Below are 18,369 nucleotides of genomic sequence, written 5' to 3'. Positions count from 1 at the left end.
CTTCTGCTTGGACCTCAGCCTCATCTGTGGCGTCCACCCGCCTTCCGCTTCTCTGCCTACTTCACTTAGGGTGATGCTTTTGTTAGCGTTTCTGCCAGGCCACCCATTTCCGGTTCTCCCTCGACATGTTCCCTCAGATCCTTTGGGGCCCAGACAACTTCTGTCATTACCTTCAGCTGAGAAACTGAGTGGGCCCCCAGCTTCCAGCCATCTTCCCCTTCCCTGTCACATCCATTGCCATCTGCCCAGCCTTATCATCACCAGCACCATTTCCCACCACTAGGAAAGACTGGTACCTCTTGGGTACAGAATGAGTCTGCTGTGTAGGCCTTTGTTGGGAAAATGGTAAATAAATAAATAAATAAATAATAAAGCCGAAAGCAAGCAAGTGTCTCTATGTAGTGTAGGAGAGTCGTGAGTAACGCAAATACAAAATTGTAAAAAACAAGCAAACAATCAAAGCCCACAACCAAACGCCCTTCCCTTTGGATTCCCAGCTTGGTTTCATGTCTTTAAGCTTTCATGTATGCAAGAGCAGTGGAGACACTCTGTCAATGGTGTTTGCTTTGGGATCTTGTGCTAACTAGGCCTGCTGGACTGAGCTGGGGAAAAGGCACCCAGAAGCATGTGGATGGTCAGAAGAAGTTAGTCTGAAATGAACACTCGCCTTGGATAACCGGGGAGGTGCTCATCAGCAGAGGTCGGAATCTCTGGAATTCTTCTTGGAGCCCATCCACTTTCGGACCTCCTTAGAGGAGAGATTAAACTATAATAAAGTCCATGCTCTATATTAATAAAAATGTTAAACCTCTTTAGATTCCCCTCATCCCAGATTCTTCCTTGTACAGAGCAATGGGCTTTGGAATGGGGGACACCTGGATTTGAGTTCTAACTCTACTACTTATTAGCTGTGTGACCTTGGGGAAACGTTGAACCTCTCTGAGCCTCAATGTTTTCATCTGCAAAATGAGATCATTACTTCATGGGGTTGTTACAGGAATTAGCAATAATATATGCAAAGGTCCTGGTGCAAAGCACAGTAGAGCTCTTTCCCAGTCTTTCCTCTGAAACATGTTGAAAATCTCCTACCCAGTTAAAGGTGGACAAACCCAAAGCGAGAAGGTCCCTCTCTCATCTCAGGGGTGAGAGAGACACATGAGCTTCTCGTTCTTAACTGCCAGCCACCAGAGCATATGTTGTGATGGCTGTTAACATATGTACAAACAGGCAGCCCAGATTCCTAAAATATTCTGAAAACCAGTAATAGCCTTGGTATCGTCCCCTGTTAAATATAAAACTTAAGTAATTCATGCTATTAAAAAGCCTGGGTCTTATTTTTATCAGGTGATGTGATGAGGCCCTGTTCTAAATGCGCCTCCTGGGCCTGTCTCTATAGCAACTCCACTGTGCTCATATATCCATATATTTTTCCTGAAGGCTAATTAAGTTGACAACTGCTAGGGCTTCTTGGTTTACCAGATTTGCACTTGACCCTTCTCTTGGGGCTTAGGGACCCCTATGGATGTGAAGTGATAAAGAAAAGAGTAACAGGTGGAGGAGGCCTCTCTGTGGACCCCTCTGTCAAATAGTTGTCCAGCAGCCTTTGGGGTTGTCAATCACTTTCTCTGGATGAGCCAAGAGTTAGTGGAGGTGAGTGGGAAAAACGTTAACGTTTGTCTCCTTTCACGACAGGGTCCTTGTCCCTAAGTGGGGTACCATGCGGTCCAGGTTGGCCAAATTCTACCTGTATAGTGGAACTGCCTTGGTCACAGCCAGACAGGTGACCTTCTACGAGTTCTGCTTATTACATAATAAAGCCAAACACCTCGGGAGTGACCGTAGGGAGAGCACATAAAGCTCATGTAGATTGTGAAAAGCTGTTTACTTGTACTTTTTACATTTAATTTTGAATAAGATTTGCCTTTTTCTATAGCTAATTTGGTAAAGAAAATTATAAAGTAGAGAATAAAATAGCTGTGGTGCTTAGTGTCTTTCTTTTGTCTTGGTCTTTCTTTGAGCTCACCTGGCACAGGGGCCTGGCCACCTGCCTCGGTCTCCCCCTCCCTCTTGCTTAGATAGGTGTTCAGCGGCGGAATTTGCTCGGGGGTCTTGATGGATGGGAGATGGGCGTGTGCCAAGGAGAGGGATGAGGAAGCATCTTTGCTATAGAGCTGAGCAGAAGGGCATTTAGGGCTCATGAAACTCGCTATACATGGGAAGATTTGAGAGAAAAAGTTTCTACTAAAACAAAGGTCTCCAAGGACCTACCTTGCCAGTCGGTCTCTGGAGGAATCCATACTTTGCACTTTCCTAGTGAAACTCAACTTTCCCCATGTCTCACCCATATCCTAGTGGGAACCCATTAGCGTTCGTAATCCAAATTCTCCTAGTTAGTTTTTGCTTTGACCAGTTCGTGTGGAACCTCCTCACCCCGCTCTAAATGAGCCCCGAGTTATTTCTGGAGTTCCAAAGCAGTCTCACTGGGGCCATGGCAGTGGGTCGGCATGGACCCGCCCTGTCCACCATCTCCAACCTCCTGATGGACACCTGATGGGTACAATAGTCCTCGCTATTGGCAGTCTCACTTTCTGTGGTTTCAGTTACCCGTGGTCAACTGCTGTCCAAAAATATTAAATGAAAAATTTTGGAAATAAACAATTCATAAGTTTTCAATTGCAGGTTGTGCTGAAGAGTGTGATGAAATCTCACGCCACCCCACTCCGTCCTGCCTGGGATGGGAACCTCCCTTTGTTCAGTAGCAGCAGAGTAGAGGTACATGCAAAACATGAATGAGGTAAGGCAAGGAGGTACATGCAAAACATGAATGAGGTAAGGCAAGGAGGGGAGACAGGGACTCCAGCGCCAGCTCAGAGCCAGATCGGCTGTTGCCACATCACAGTGCTTGTGTTCAGGTGGCCCTTATTTTACTGAATGATGGCCTAAACGTGCAAAAGTAGTGATGCCGGCAATCGGAAATACCAAAGAGAAGCTTAAAGTGCTTCCTTAAAGTGAAAGGTGGAAGTTCTCGATTTAAAAAGGAAAGAAAAAAGTTTATGCCAACGTTGTTAAGATCTACCTTAAACACAAATCTTCTACCTGTGAAACTGAGAGGAGGAAAAAGAAACGTGTGCTAGTTTTGCTGTCACACCTCAGACTGCGGAAGTTACTGCCACGGTGTACGACAAGTGCTTCGTCAGGATGAATTTGTAGGTAAATGTTGTGGGTAAATTTGTGGGTAAAGACATGAACAGAAAACGTGTTCTGACTGATGGCAGCATGTTGCGCCAGAAAGCCCTGCGCCTCTAAGAACACTTCAGCAAGGGATCCCCTGAGACAAGTGACAACAAACTGTTCACTGCACGTAAGGGATGGTTACACAGATTTGGGAATAGGTTTGGACTGAAAAACATATAAGTGACCGAGAGGTTGTTTTTTTCTGATGAAAACGCCGCTGCCACCTTTCTGGCAGTCACGGAGAATTAAGGTTCAGTACGACCTGCGGTTTCAGGCAGCCACTGGAGGGCCTGGAATGCATCCCTGTGGGTGAGGCGCACTGCGCTGTTGCCTTTCTCAGGATAGTTCAGGACCCGAAGACCTCGAGGAGCAGACCCACAGCCTTACGCTTTGTTTCAAAGCAAGAACGAATAGCTCAGTCCTCTTCTTCACAGGGACGCTTGGAAAGGAATGTCTCCCTGCCTGTGCGCGGGTGATCCCGCGTCTGGCTTTTCTGTCAGCCTGTTTGCACGGAGGACTCAGTCTTTGTTGTGGGTCTGGGCCGTCAGGTTGGATTCCCCTTTCCTCCAGGATGGGCTCTTTCACAGGAGCTCCTTCACTTTCAGGCAAATAGACGTCCACGGGGGCCGCCCATCGGCTGTCCAGATCTGTCCAAATCCCGGCCCAAGTTCAGACGAAGACCCTGCTCTACTCCCAGCAGTCCTTCCACTGGGGGGGGGGGGGGGGGGGGGAGGGAGGCCCTGGACAATCAGCTTTGTGGCCTGAGCATCCAAGAATTTGCAGAGTCTGCTGGGAGGAGGCCATATTCTCCTCTCCGCCCCAGAAATCATCATCTTCTTGGTTTAAAGTTCTATGTGATCTACATCTTCCATCTGAGGCCCCATCTTCCTGTTTCAGTGTAATTCCGGCCTCCCCGATCTGTCTTTTCTCTCTCACTCGCTCTCTCTTCTCCCCACTCTGTCCGCCTTGTCCTCTCCTGTTCTCCAGCCATCTAGACAAGCCTAGAGGGTTAGCCAGCTGCCAAGGAGGCAGCACCTCAGAGTTGGCTGACCACCATGGCCGCACATCTCAGCTGAATTTGCAAAGGGGCAGAGGAGTCAGATAACTTTCTGGAGTCTCAGAACATAAGAGACTTGGCTCTGATCAGAGTTTTGCAGTTTCTCAGGTTTGCCTCTCACGATCATCATCTAATAATACCTACTGCGTGCTGAGGCAGTCATGCTCCCTGCCAGCCACCGTGCAGAGTTATGTAAAGGACTCCGGCCTAATGGCAGGCTCCCCAGTGTGGCGTGACAGGCCCTCCGTGCCTGACCTCTGCCGGCCTCTCCAGGCCATCCCTGCCTCTCCCTCTCAGGGGTTCTTGCTTCAGCACCCTCACATGGTCTGTCGTTCTCAGGCATACGTAATGCTGCTTCTGCTTTCATGTATTCATTTTCATTGTCCCCTCTTTGCCTGGTGAACTGCTTCCCATCTTTAAAGATTCAGCTTAAATGTCACCTCCGGAAGCAATCTCTGTCCACTTTCCACCTGTCTCTAAGCTGCATCTGGTGTCCCTGTCTCGCCTCCTCACCTTTTCTCAGTAATGTTTTGCATGTACCTCTATCACTGCCCGTACCAGGTTATCTATATAGATAAAAAGCCAGCGACTGGAAAGCCATAACGACCAGAATGACCAGTCGCTATGATGCCCACTGCGGCCAGCGAACCACCCGATCGGGGGATGGGGCTGGCCGGCCAACCTTCTGTGGCTCCTCCCTATAGCCGACCCCAACCCTAATTGGCCCCCACCACTTTGATCGGCCTGTAGCCCCCCCCAGCCAACTCTGTCCCTGATAGACCCCCCCACACACACCAATTGGGGGTGGGGCTGGCTGGCCAACCTCCCACGGCCCATCCCCTGGCCACTGACCCCTGATCGGCTCCCCAACCCCATTTGGGGGCTGGGTTGGCTGGCACACCGCCCACAGCCCCTCCCCCAGGCCAGCCCAGCCCTGATCGGCCCCTATTGGGGCGGGCCGGCTGTCCAACCTCCTGCTGTCTCCTCCTCCTGACAGGCCTGGCCCCGATCCGCCCCGATTGGGGCCGGGTCAACCAGACCCCACCGTGCACCAATTCCTGCACTGGGCCTCTAGTATTATAATAATCTGAATAGGTTGTCACTCTGATAGTAAAATCCTTGAGGCAGCAATAGTGTCTTATTCATGTCTATAAGGTTCATGGAATGTTTGAATAAATGTTGAATTAAAGGCTTTGAATGTATGGACTTCACTACATGAGTGATTTTCAATAAGAGCCAAGCCCTTTGTTAACAGGTGATCAGAATTTTGGTGGAGGTGGAGCATATTAATTAGAAAAACCCCCACTTTTAATATTATAATTTGCATCTTGTCATTAAAAAAAAATAGTTACATTGGCAATTTCTGCTTCCACCATGTTGGAGAAACTTGTACTGGATTTGTACTTCCAAAATAGACAACGACATAACTGGACAAATACATAAAACAACTGCTTTTATATATTGAGTAACAGGCAGGACTGTGATCCTGCAAGGAAAGAAACAAATGAAATGGACCCTAAGGTCACATTTTCTTTCTTTCTGGATGCACTTTCCAGAACACAGAGCAGGATAGGAGAACCCAAGTGGAGCCCAGAGGACACAGTGAGTTAAGCACACAGAGATCAAAGTTTGGGGAGGCAAAGGCAGGCAGTATTTGTAGGGTGGAGTAACAAAGAAGAAGGTGTATGTAAAAAAAAAGAGCTCCAAAATCTGTACGTTTGTCCTTACGTCTGTTGTTGAACCCTAAGCCACACCAGTAGGGGAGAAGAAGGTGGCACTGGCCCCTGCTATTGTGAAGAAGCAGGAGGCCAAGAAGGTGGTAAATCCCCTGTTCAAGAAAAGGCCCAAGAATTTGGCATTGGACAGGACATCCAGCTCGAAAGGGACCTCACCCACTTTGTCAAATGGCCACACTCCAATCAGCTGCAGTGGCAAAGGGTTATTATTTATAAGCTGAAAGTGTCTCTCACCAGTAACCAGTTCACCTAGGCCTTGGACTGCCAAACAGCTACTCAACTGCTTTAAGTTGGGCCATAAGTACAGGCAAGATACAAAGCAAGAGAAAAAGCTGGGATTGTTGGTCCGAGCTGAGAAAAAAGCTGCCGGCAAAGGGGATGTCCCCACCTAGAGGTCATCTGACTTTGGGAAGGGGTTAACACTGTCACCACCTTGGTGGACAACAAGAAGACCCAGCTGGTAGTGATTGCACATGATGTGCATCCCATCGAGCTGGTCTTCCTGCCTGTGCTGTGCCACAGGGCGATGGGTTCCTTACTGCATTATCAAGGGGAAGGCCAGCTAGGGCGTCCAGTTCACAGGGAGACCTATACCACTGTTGCCTTCACACAGGTTAACTCAGAAGACAAAGGAGCTCTGGCTAAGCTTGTGGAAGCCATTTGGACCAACTATGACAGATATGATGAGATACACCACCACTGGGGAGGCAGCATCTTGGGTCCAAAGATGATGGCTCACATTGCTAAGCTGGAGAAGGCCAAGGCTACAGAACTGGCCACCCAACTGGGCTAAGTGTATGCTGCTGAGTTTTCTGTACATAAAGTAATAAAAACTCTCCTTCAGAAAATAATAAAAGTAAAAGTTACCATCTTGATTATAAGATTAGCATTTAATAATTTTTCCTAGATATTTTGCATAAGGATAGAAATGTAAATCAATAAAATAGAATTGAGAGTCTAGAAATACATTCATACATTTATGGCCAGTTGATTTTAGAGAAAGGTGCTAAAGAAATTCAATGGTGAGAAAGGATTGTCTTTTCAACAATGGTTCTTAGACAATTTGATGTCCATATATAAGAGCATGAGTTTAGACTTTTACCTCACATCATACACAAAACTTAACTTTAAAAAATTGACTAGCTGAACTTCATTAAAATTAAAAGTGATTGTGCTTCAAAAGACAACATTTACAAAGTAAAAGAAGCCACAGGCTGGGAGAAAATATTTGCAAATCATATATCTGATAAAGGACTTATATCCAGAATATATAAAGAACTCTTACGAAGGTCAAAGACAAATAACCCACTAAGAATGCAAATAACACAATTAAAAAACAAGCAAAATTTCTACAATTAAAAAAAAGGGGCAAAAGATATTGGTAGACATGCTACCAAAGAAGATATAGAAATGGCCAATAAGCAAATAAAAACATGCTAAAGATTATTAGTCATTAGGAAAATGCAAATTAAAAGTACAATGAGACACCCATTCACACCCACCAGGATAACACTATAAATAAACAGGACAAACAATAACAAGGGTTTGTGAGATTATGGAGAAATTGGAACCTTCGTTGTGATATTGGCATTTATAATATGGACTATATGTTTGGTCTTTGTCCCATTTCTGAAACAAAATTCCTAAAATCTTTTGAATTCCCCAAGTGATGAGAACATCAAAGGTGTCTTTTGTTTTGTGAATGAGGCTGCTATGGACCCAACCAAAGGATGGAGGCTGGTTGCCAGTAGAGCCGATCATGTGACAACCATATGACCTCTGCTGAGAGGAGAGGGGCTGGTGATAGAGTTCAATCACCAATGGCCAATAATTTAATCAATCATGTCTATGTAATGAAGCATCCAGAAAAACCAAGAGAGCTTCCAAGTTGGTGAACACTTGGAGATTTGGGGAGAATGGCTCACTCAAAGAGGGCAGGGAAGCTCTGCACCCTTTCCCCAACCTTTCCCCATGCATCTCTTCCATCTGGCCGTTCTTGACTTATATCCTTTTATAATGAACCAGTAACCTAGTAAATAAAAGGTTCCTCAAAGTTCTATGAGTCACTCTAGCAAATAAATTGAACCTGGGTGGGAGTCATTGGAACCTCTGATTTATAACCATTCAATCAGAAGCCCAGGTGACAACCTGAACGGACTTTCAATTGGTGACTGAAGTGTGTGCATATGTATTGGGGAAGTTGTGGGGACAGTCTTGTAGGACTTAACTTATGGGATCTGACCCTACCTGTAGGTAAATGGTGTTGGAATTGAATTAAACTCTAGAACAGCCAGCTGGTGTCTGAGAATTGCTTGCTGGTGAGGGGAAACCCCTTTCCATATGTTGGAATTGGGTGACCAGAATTTATTTTATTTTATTTACTATTCTATTCTATTCTATTCTATTCTATTCTATTCTATTCTATTCTATTCTATTCTATTCTATTTTATTTTTTAATCCTCACCTGAGGATATTTTTTTCCATTGATTTTTAGAGAGAGAGCGGAAGGGGGTGGAAGAGGCATAGAAAAACACCGATGTGAGAAAGACACATCGATTGGTTGCCTCCCACACCCCCTGGACCAGGGCCAGGAACCTGCAACCGAGGTACGTGCTGCCTTGACCAGAATCAAACCCAGGACCCTTCAGTCTACAGGCCGACACTCTATCCACTGAGACAAACTGGCTAGGGTTTGGGTGACCAGAATTTAGATTTATACACTGCTGGTGGGAATATAAAATAATACAGCCTTAAAAAATTAGTTTGGCAGATCCTCAAAAAAGTTAAACATAAAGAGAAAGGAAAATAAATGTCAATATAAACAATTATATATGAACTAGAGGCCTGGTGCATAAAAATTCATGCACTGGAGGGGGGTCCCTCAGCCCGGCCTGCCCCCTCTCACAGTCCAGGAGCCCTCAGGGGATGTCCTCTGCGGGAGGCGACTGGGCTGATCAGGGGAAGGCGCCACTCCCATCACCCACTGCTGCTGGAACTGCTGGCCGCAGCGGCTGCAAGGCCTGAGCCCTGGGCCTCGCAGCTGCTGTGGCTTTGTCTGGATGGACGTCCGGAAGATGTCCGCCCTAATTAGCATATTACCCTTTTATTAGTATAGATGTTCATAGCAGAACCATTCATAGTAACCCCAAAGTGGAAACAATCAAATATCCATCAACTGGTGAACACCTAAACAAAATGTGGTCTATTCTTACAATGGAATGCAATTTGTCGCTAGGATTACAAAGTACTGATAGGGGCTACAAGATAGAACCTCAGAAATGACAGCAGCCAGACAGAAGAGATCACGTATATGATTTTATTTACCTGAAATCTTCTAAAAGGAAAATCTATAGAGACAGAAAGTTGATTAGCTGCTTCCTTGAGCTGTGGGTTGGGAAAGGGCAGTTACTACAAATGTACCTGAGGATCTTTGGGATGATGGAAATGCTCTAGAGTTGAATTGTGGTGATAGTTGCACAATTCCATAAGTTACTAAAATTCTTTGAATTTTATACTTATGAATAAGTTTTATGGTATGCAAATTCTATCTCAATAAAGTTGTTAAAAAACAGGAGGGCTTTTCATAGAAATTAATGATTTGTCTCTAACATCTATAGGAAATGTAAAGGTCCTAGAATAGCCATAAAAAAAAAAAGAGCAAAGTTGGAAACTTACATTATCTGACTTCAAGACTTGTATAAAGCTGCAGAAATAAAAAGGATGTGATATAAGACAGATATAAGATTAGGGAAGCTGAATAGAGACCAGAAATAGGTTCATACATATGTAACAACTGATTTCAGCAATGATGCCAAGACAATTCAACAAATTGTGCTGGAATAATCCATGGGTGTAGCAGGCAGACAATTTACGCATACTTTATGATTCCGTATTTTAAATGAAATGCTACAATAGACAAAAATAATCATCTATAATGACAGAAGGCAGAGTGGTAACACCCTGAGCCAGGAGTGGTGGAGATTGACTGCAAAAGGGCATGAGGGGCCATGCTGAGGTAATGGAAATGCTCTCTAACCTGACTGCGGTGGAGGCTGCACATTTTCAAAACTTATGGAACAGTATCATTACAATGGTTATCTTTTATTCTTTGTAAATTATGTTTTAAGCAAGTTGATTAAAATATGACTTTGAAATTTCAAATAATAAAAGAAAGGTCATAAAATATCGATTCTACGGTAATTGAATGGGAGCACTGACTCAAGATGTTTGAGAAATACAGAGAAGACAGTCTCTAAGGTCATCATCTCCCATATTCTATGAATTTATGAAAAAGGTTGAAAGCTCAATGAAAGAGGTTTAGGCTTGGCATCAGGAAGAAATTCTAAGCAGTAAACATAGAAAAATAATTGACTTTGGAGTTAGAGAGGCAATTAGTGGTCATCTTAGCCAACTTTCACCCTATATAGGAATCCCCATTATAGAGTCTTCTATTAGAAATTTATTGCAGAGACTCTGCTTGCAAATGCCACCCTGCAAAGAAAGTCCATTTTGGACTATCCCACTTGTTGAAAAAAGTTCTCGCTAGTATTGAACTGGACATCTCGTGGCAACTTTTATTCTTGGGCTTTAGTTACCAATTTCGGGTTTTACTGTTATGAGCGTAAGTCATTTGGGAGAATGTGCCTCTCCTGAAAGTCATTTTTAAGGGCAGAAGAGATCCCATATACATGGTGGTCAGGGAATGCTGAGGAAAGTGCTTGTAAAGACTCCACTGGTGCTTGCATAGTTCCTGCCACCAGTTGAGGGGACAGGGATTGTCCCACAAATACAATGACCTAAACTTTTTACATATCCTACAATTCTGCACTTTGAACATAAGGCTCTGTTGTATATTTACAGTGCCCAACCCAATTTACTACATACAGAGAGAGAAAATCTTGGTGTGCAGCTATGTTCCCTGAGATAGCAGGATGCAAATATCAGATGGGAGCTGGACTCAGTGACCTCTAAGATACTGTGGTTCCAGGAAAGTTACAAGTACACCATTCATATTACTCACTCACAGTGTCATACCTGCACATGTAGATGAGGAATCTGTGGCATGAAGGGAGAGCCAAGAAAACGGCAGAAGGTTGAAGAACCTGATATCATCAAGCTGCTGAATTTACCAACCCTGAAACCTCCCACCTCTAGATTCTTTTGTAAGTGAAATAAATCCTGTTTCACTAAAGCAACTCTAAGTTGAGTGTCATGATTTGGTCTCTCTCTCTCTTTTAATTCTTTATGATCTCTTTCTCTAGACAGATGAATTGTAACTAACAAAAATTCCTAGGCCATCCTAATATGCAGATCCTAGAGAGATAGAGATACATCTTTTAGCTCTCTTAGTATTTAGGTGGTAGGTAGCTAGCCTCTGGGATGGGCCCCATTGTACCTTGTCTTCTGGTATTTAGGTTCTTGGCCAGCTTCTCACTGTATTGAATCAGGGCTGGTCACTGTGACCAACAGAGTATGGTAGATGTGATGGTGTATGACCACTGATGCTAGAGTTATAAAAAGATTGAAGCTTCTATCTGGCCTCGTGGTTTGTTTACTTATCCCTTCCCTTCCCTTCCCTTCCCTTCCCTTCCCTTCCCTTCCCTTCCCTTCCCTTCCCTTCCCTTTCTTTCTTTGTGGTAAGAATGTGTAAAATAGCACAAACATTTTAAATCATTAAAAAATCACCCAAAAAGAGGGGAAGTTTTTGTCCTGGAAGCAGACACGCACGCACACAGACATATACACATACACACAGACACACATACACACAGACACACACACACACACACACACACACACACACAGACACACACACACACACACACACAAACACACACAAACACACACACACACACACACACACACACACACACACAAACACACACACACACCACAAACCAGACCAAGCGAGTTTGGCATAGAGTTGTCATGCCCTGACCCATAATCACAGAGCACTTCTCAGCTCTGGCCCTTCTCAGAGGAAGAGGAACAAGGGTAATTCCAGCTATTACAGGCTCCTGGGCACCAAATGAAACACTGCTGTAAATTGTATATAATCAGTGAGGAAGACTTCTATTTCTCTGTGGTTATGAATGGGACTTTTCCTTCCTCTTGTCTAGGAGGAAGGGAACAGGTTTAGATCAGTATGGGGGAGTGTCATTTGGTGGAGATGACCAGAACTCTCTCTGGATCCTAGGAGGGTCCCAGTCCTATATTCAGGATCTGTGTAAACAGAGATTCTTATGTCTCTTTTCTTATACCAAAATTTCCCTTCTTACCACACAATTTCTGTCCTTAGAACCAAGCACATCATAAGGGGGTGGACATTTTCAGATGCCTGGAAAATTTCTTGGTCATCCTGTGACATTTTTGCAACTTTATCCACATAGTCTCTGCCCTCTGGAAGATCACAATTTTGTAGAAAAATACTGAGTTACAAAGGTCTGGACCCTTTAGAAGCACAAGGGGGAGGACTCATCAGATATGACATACATTTCTTTCTGTTCCTTCTAGGTTAAGCTTTTAGAAATGAACCTTCCAGGGGTGACTGGTGATGTCCTACAGGTGGTGATAGTGGTAATTGGAGATTGAAGTTCCCTTAACTATTCCCACATATATAGCAGGGCTGTCCTTCAACACATTCTCTCTCAGCCCCACACACTGTGTGGGATACCAAGAAAATGAGGTGGGTAGTAGAACCACTCTCACTGGGGACAGTGATCCAAAATGGAAACAAGAATTGCACACACAAAGCAATTAGAAAACCAGACAGAAGAAAATACATTTCTGAATTGTACAGAGAACAGAGGGTTCCCAAGTGGAAGAACATGGTGTGAAAGTCAGGGAAGATGGAGCTAAGTTGTGTAGGAGTGGGGTGAGCAGAAAAGAGGGGGCAGGCTGGGCAGGTGGATAGCGGTGTCCTCCATCCCACAGACTAGAAGTCATTCAGTCCATCCTGACCTAGTTCTCACCACCAGCCTTCCTTTCAGCTTCCCTTTGTGCTTTACAGTATATAGATATAGATATAGATATAGATATAGATATAGATATAGATATAGATATAGATATAGATATAGATATAGATATATAGATATAGATAGATATATTTCAGAGAGGAAGGGAGAGGAAGAGAGAGATAGAAACATCAATGATGAGAGAGAATCATTGATAGGTGCCTCCTGCATGCCCACACTGGGGATGGATCCTGCAACCCGGGCATTTGCCCTGATAGGGATTGAGGTCAACGCTCAATCACTGAGCCATGCCGGCCAGGTCCTTTGTGCTTTTTTTTCCCCATTTAGCACTTGCCACTATTTTCTATATTTCATTCTGAGTTTGCTATCTGTCTGCATCCGTTGATCTTTCTCACATACCATTTTTAAAAATTTATCTTTACCGTTTAAAGTATTACAGATGTCCCCCTTTCCCCCCATTGATCCCCACCTCCTTGATCTCACTTATATGTGGAATCTAATGAACAAAATAAACTGACAAACAAAATAGATCTAGAGTCATGGAAGCATGGAACAGATTGAGGATCTTCAGAGGGAAAGGGGTAGGGGGAGAAAAGATCAACCAAAAAACTTACATGCATACAAATTCGTGCACCAGTGGGGTCCCTCGGCCTGGCATGCGGGATCGGGCCAAAACCGGCTCTCCAACATCCCCCGAGGGGTCCCAGATTGCGAGAGGGTGCAGGCCAGGCCAAGGGACCCCACCGGTGCATGATTGGGGCCAGAGAGAGACATGGGAGGTTGGCCAGCCGGAGAGGGACCGTAGGAGGGCTCCAGGGCATGTCCGGCCTGTCTCACTCAGTCCTGATTGGCTGGACCCCAGCAGCAAGCTAACCTACCAGTTGGAGCATCTGCCCCCTGGTGGTCAGTGCATGTCATAGCAAGCAGTTGAGCAGCCTTAGCATATCATTAGCATATTACGCTTTGATTGGTTGAATGGCCGATTGGTGGACTGGACACTTAGCATATTAGGCTTTTATTATATAGGATATGCATAACCCATGGTCACATACCAGTTTTATCAGTTACCATTTTCTATCTTTTTTTTTTTTTTTTTACCTCTATGGTGTTTTCATTATGGAATCTATTTCTCAATCTCTTTTTATCTTCCTATCTATTGTCAATCAAATTATCTATTTTTCTATCCTTTTATATCTTCATGTATATGCTTTTATTTTACTGTCCTTTCTCTTTCATGTCTAAATGGTTATTTACCTTAAATCTTTCATTCTTCCTCTTCTTCTTAAACCTCTACTCTTTTTCCTACCCTGATTTCTACCCAATAGTTGTCTTCCTTTATAGGGCAACACTTCTTCCTCCCCCAAATATTTGTTTTCCTCTCATTAATTAATAATAAGTAAACAGTTATGTAAGCATCTCTTATGTGCCAAACAGTATAACTGTTTTATAGATGTTCATTCATTCAATCCTCCCAACAACATTGAGATAGTTGATTCTTATTATCCCCATTTTAAGGAAACCGAGGTACAAAGAAGTGAAGTAACAGACCCAGGGTCCTACAGTTAATAGCAGAGGCAAGGCTCAATCTAAGACAATTGATCTCTAGAATTTGTGCTCTTAACCACTATGTAATACTACCACTCAAGAAAGCCCACAGTACTTCAGCTTATTTAAATGTGACTCTGAGGTTGCCAAGCTGGTGGTTAATGCAGTCTCTATCATTACTGAGCCCCCCCCCACCCCCCCAGGACTTCCCCAGCCCCTAGGACAGGGCCAGATCCCAGGAGTACTATGCAGAATAGAATGCTTAGGTGAGAGGCTCTTCTGGGCCTTGATCCATTTAGAGTTGATATGCTCACTGTGCCACACTTGGGTGCAGGAGTCCTTTGGGGGCTGGGGACCCTCTGCAGCCTGGGATCAAGCTTCCAAGAGGTAGAATGCTGCTACCTCATTTCAGGTCTCAACTACTCTTAGAACCAGAAATTACTGGTTCTTCAAAGTTTTAGGGAAGCTTCCCCCTGTTCTGTTCTCTCAACTTCATCTCTGGCCCCAGTCTCTTTTCTCCCCTCCCACAACATTATCCAACATGGAGCTCAGAATTCCTAAAGTAAAACTCAGGAAGGGCGGTTGTCCACAGGCAACTTGCTTTTAGCCTAGTTCCCTAAACGGCTTATGCTAGGTAACACAAATGTCTGCCACCTTCTTGGAATGAGGGAGGAAAAATACAACGAGACAAAGATATAGATTATTATCTCAACAAATCATCCTGCCCCAAATCATGGACGATACCTTACTCCTGTTCAGGTCTCCAAGCGTGATCCTCGTAGCTTGCCTCTGTGTCCAGTTTCTTCCCACACAAGCACTCCTGCTTTTGTAGTAGGGATAATCTGCTTGAAATACCAGTTTATCCATGAAATCTCTGTTCAGAAATATTCAAAGCCATGTTGTCTGTTTTGAAGTTAGATCACAGTGATGGTTGCATAAGTTTGTGAATAGGCTAAAACCCATTAAGTTTTGATTTTTTAAATGGTGGGTTTTATGGCATGTGAATTATAAAGTTCAGTTAAAAAAAGAGAACGATTATTTTCATCTCCTTTTGCAATTAAATGCTTGATCTTCAAGATCTTCCATAGTATGATCCTCCACTTTCTATTCAGCCTTATTTCCCACTACTCACTTTTCTTCTCCACTCTCCAAACTCAGTTCTCCATACCTCTGGTCATGCCACTTTCTCTAACTGAAATCCATTTCTCTTTCCATTCATTAATCTCTATCCCATACTTTTCTCAAGACCAGTTCAAATTTTGCTCTTGATGTAAGTTTCTCTGACAACTTTAGCTTTTATTGATATCTTCAACTCGAAGTCCCCTTTGTATTATAATTCTTACTTGGGTGTAAATTTTAGTAGGGTGACAGCTCCTTGAGTGAAGTTTCCATCTTTGTGGCTCAACATCCCATACTGCGTCTGGCATTGAGTAGGCACTTTAAAAAGTGAATGAGTGAATAAATAAATGCATGTTGCTAATCTCTAAATGGTTCATATGTGTGCGTATTTTCAACTAGATCAGAAGGTCTTGCAGAAAGGGCCAAGGTCTTTACCTGAGACTTAGCACTAGTTCAGAACAGGTCACATGGTTGACACGTCAGCTACTTCATTATCGGATGGCTTGTCAGAGAAAGTTGCCCTTTTCCCACTTTATTGGTGATGGGCTGGAAAGGGAGGACGCTGAATAGGCAAGGAGAGTCCCCAGGATGCCTGGTTGAATGGTGGTTGCTCCACCCTTAACCACAAATGGTTCATTGTCCACCGCCTTTGGCATCTACAACAGCCTTTGGACAGAGATGTAGCAATTTCCCCCTCAGGGCTTATTTTTAAAATCAGCAACTCAGAATGCTTATCGGAAGTGGGGTCAGACAGCTCTGAGCTTCCTGAGAGAAGATACAGTGGTTGGTCCTTAATTTTGGAACTCTACTTCCCTGGAAGAAGAAGCCAGGCCAAAGGAGAGAGATGGCTCACCCCAAACAGGTCACAGCTTCCATGGAGATACAGCTTCCACGGAGATTCAACCTCCTAGTCAGGCACCGTTTTCCCAGTCCTAAAGTTTCAAGACTAGGACTGGGCCTTCCATTCACTCAATGGAAACAATGAAAGCTTTATTGAGTGCTAATATGTGTCGAGCACTCTGCTAGGCACTAGGGATTAAAGTGTGGGCATGAAATACTTTCTGCCCTCCAGAAGCTTATAGACAAGTGGGAGAAGACAGACAAGTAAGCAGGTAAATGCATTAGTAGATAAATACATTAGTGTGAGAAGTGCAACAATAGAGGTAGGAATAGGGAGTCCAGGGAAAAAGTCTCTGAAGTAGTTGCATCCAGATTGAGAGAGATCCGGTGCTGAATTGAAGGCAGCAACACAAAGGAGAGAGACATTCCAAACAGACAGTAGATTGTGCAATACTCAAGAGATGTGAGAAAATGCCATGTCCACAGATTTGTAGGTAGTATACCTGTCTAAAGGGATCACCACATATCCAGCCATCCACTTACTTTTGTAATTAAAATTTTATTTGCAAATAGTCCTAACCATTTATTTACATATCGTCTATGGTTGCTTTGTGCTACAACTACAGTGTTGAATAGTTGCAACAGAGGACATATAGTTCTCAAAGTCTAAAATATTTATTGTGATGGTATGAAGAATATAGTTCAGTGGGAGGGATTGGAGAGTGGCAGCAAATGAGGCTAGAGAAGTGATCAGGAGGCAGACTATGAAAGGTCTGGTAACCAGGCTAAAAAATGTCCACTATTTTAAAAGCTATAAGGGAGCAACTGATGTTTTAAGCAGGAACACAACATGATAATATTTGAATTTTAGATAATTGGAGTGGGATGAAGAAAGTAGAAGAGGCAAAACTAGAGTTAGGGAGACAAGTTGGGGGATAGTATGTAGATTAAAAAAAAATGATGCCCTGTTCAATGAAGGCACAAGTGGGATGAAGAAATGAACAGACTTGAAATAAACTGAGAGGAATTGGTAATTTTTTAGATATAGAAGTGTGTGAGAGGGATGGGCCATGAGGCAAAGTTTCCATTTGGAATTTTTCTAAGGGAAGAAGCAGTCATGATCTGATAGTCCTGTGGTACAATTTGACTTCTTATTTAGTTGAATGCATAAGACAAATTTCTTGTCTCAGTATTTTTGTTTGTTGGTTTGTTTGCACAATATCACAGACTCAGTATTACCACTTCACTGGAATGTAGAAACCTATCACCATACAAATCCCTTTCCCCTCCTTCCTTTATGTTGTAGTTGTTTTGTGCATTCCATCTACATACATTGAAAACCTCACTAAACTATGTTACAATTCTTGCTTTCAATTGTCAAATATGCTTTAAAGAACTCAAGAGAAAAATAGTCTATTATATTTATTGAGATATTTTCCATTTGTGTTGCTCTTTCTTCATTTCTGATATCCCAAGTTTTCTCCTGAAAGACAATTTTCTAGTGTCTGAATAAGTTCCTTTAGCAATAATTTTAAAGGATGGCTGCTGGTAATGAATTCTCTTAATCTTCCTTAATCAGAGAATGTCTTTATTTCATCTTCATTCCTGAATATATTTTCATTATATTCAATATAGAATTCTGGATTGATAGTCTTTCAGCACTTCAAACAAGTTGTTCCACTTTCTTTTGACTTCCATACTTTCTGATGAGAAATTTGCCATCATTCAAATTGGTGTTCTCCTATAGGTAATGCATTGGTTTTCTCTAGCTGCTTTCAAGATTTTTTTTCTTAGTCTTTAGTTTTCAGCAGTTTAATTATAATATGTGTCTGGATGTAGGTTTCATTGAATTCATCCTCTTTGG

The 18,369-nt window shown here is 43.3% G+C and overlaps 1 pseudogene across 1 annotated transcript; it reads left to right on the top strand.

The window, feature by feature from the left end:
* Positions 1 to 1,717: 1,717 nt before the first annotated feature.
* LOC307101106 (large ribosomal subunit protein eL8-like) lies at positions 1,718 to 6,820 on the top strand (annotated as a pseudogene). The gene is made up of 2 exons: positions 1,718 to 1,838; positions 6,040 to 6,820. The product of its transcript is annotated as a large ribosomal subunit protein eL8-like (transcript).
* Positions 6,821 to 18,369: the final 11,549 nt, after the last annotated feature.

Source organism: Cnephaeus nilssonii, assembly GCF_951640355.1.
Source record: "Cnephaeus nilssonii genome assembly, chromosome: 6".
Lineage (NCBI taxonomy): Eukaryota > Metazoa > Chordata > Mammalia > Chiroptera > Vespertilionidae > Cnephaeus > Cnephaeus nilssonii.
This window is presented reverse-complemented; position numbering and strand designations above follow the sequence as displayed.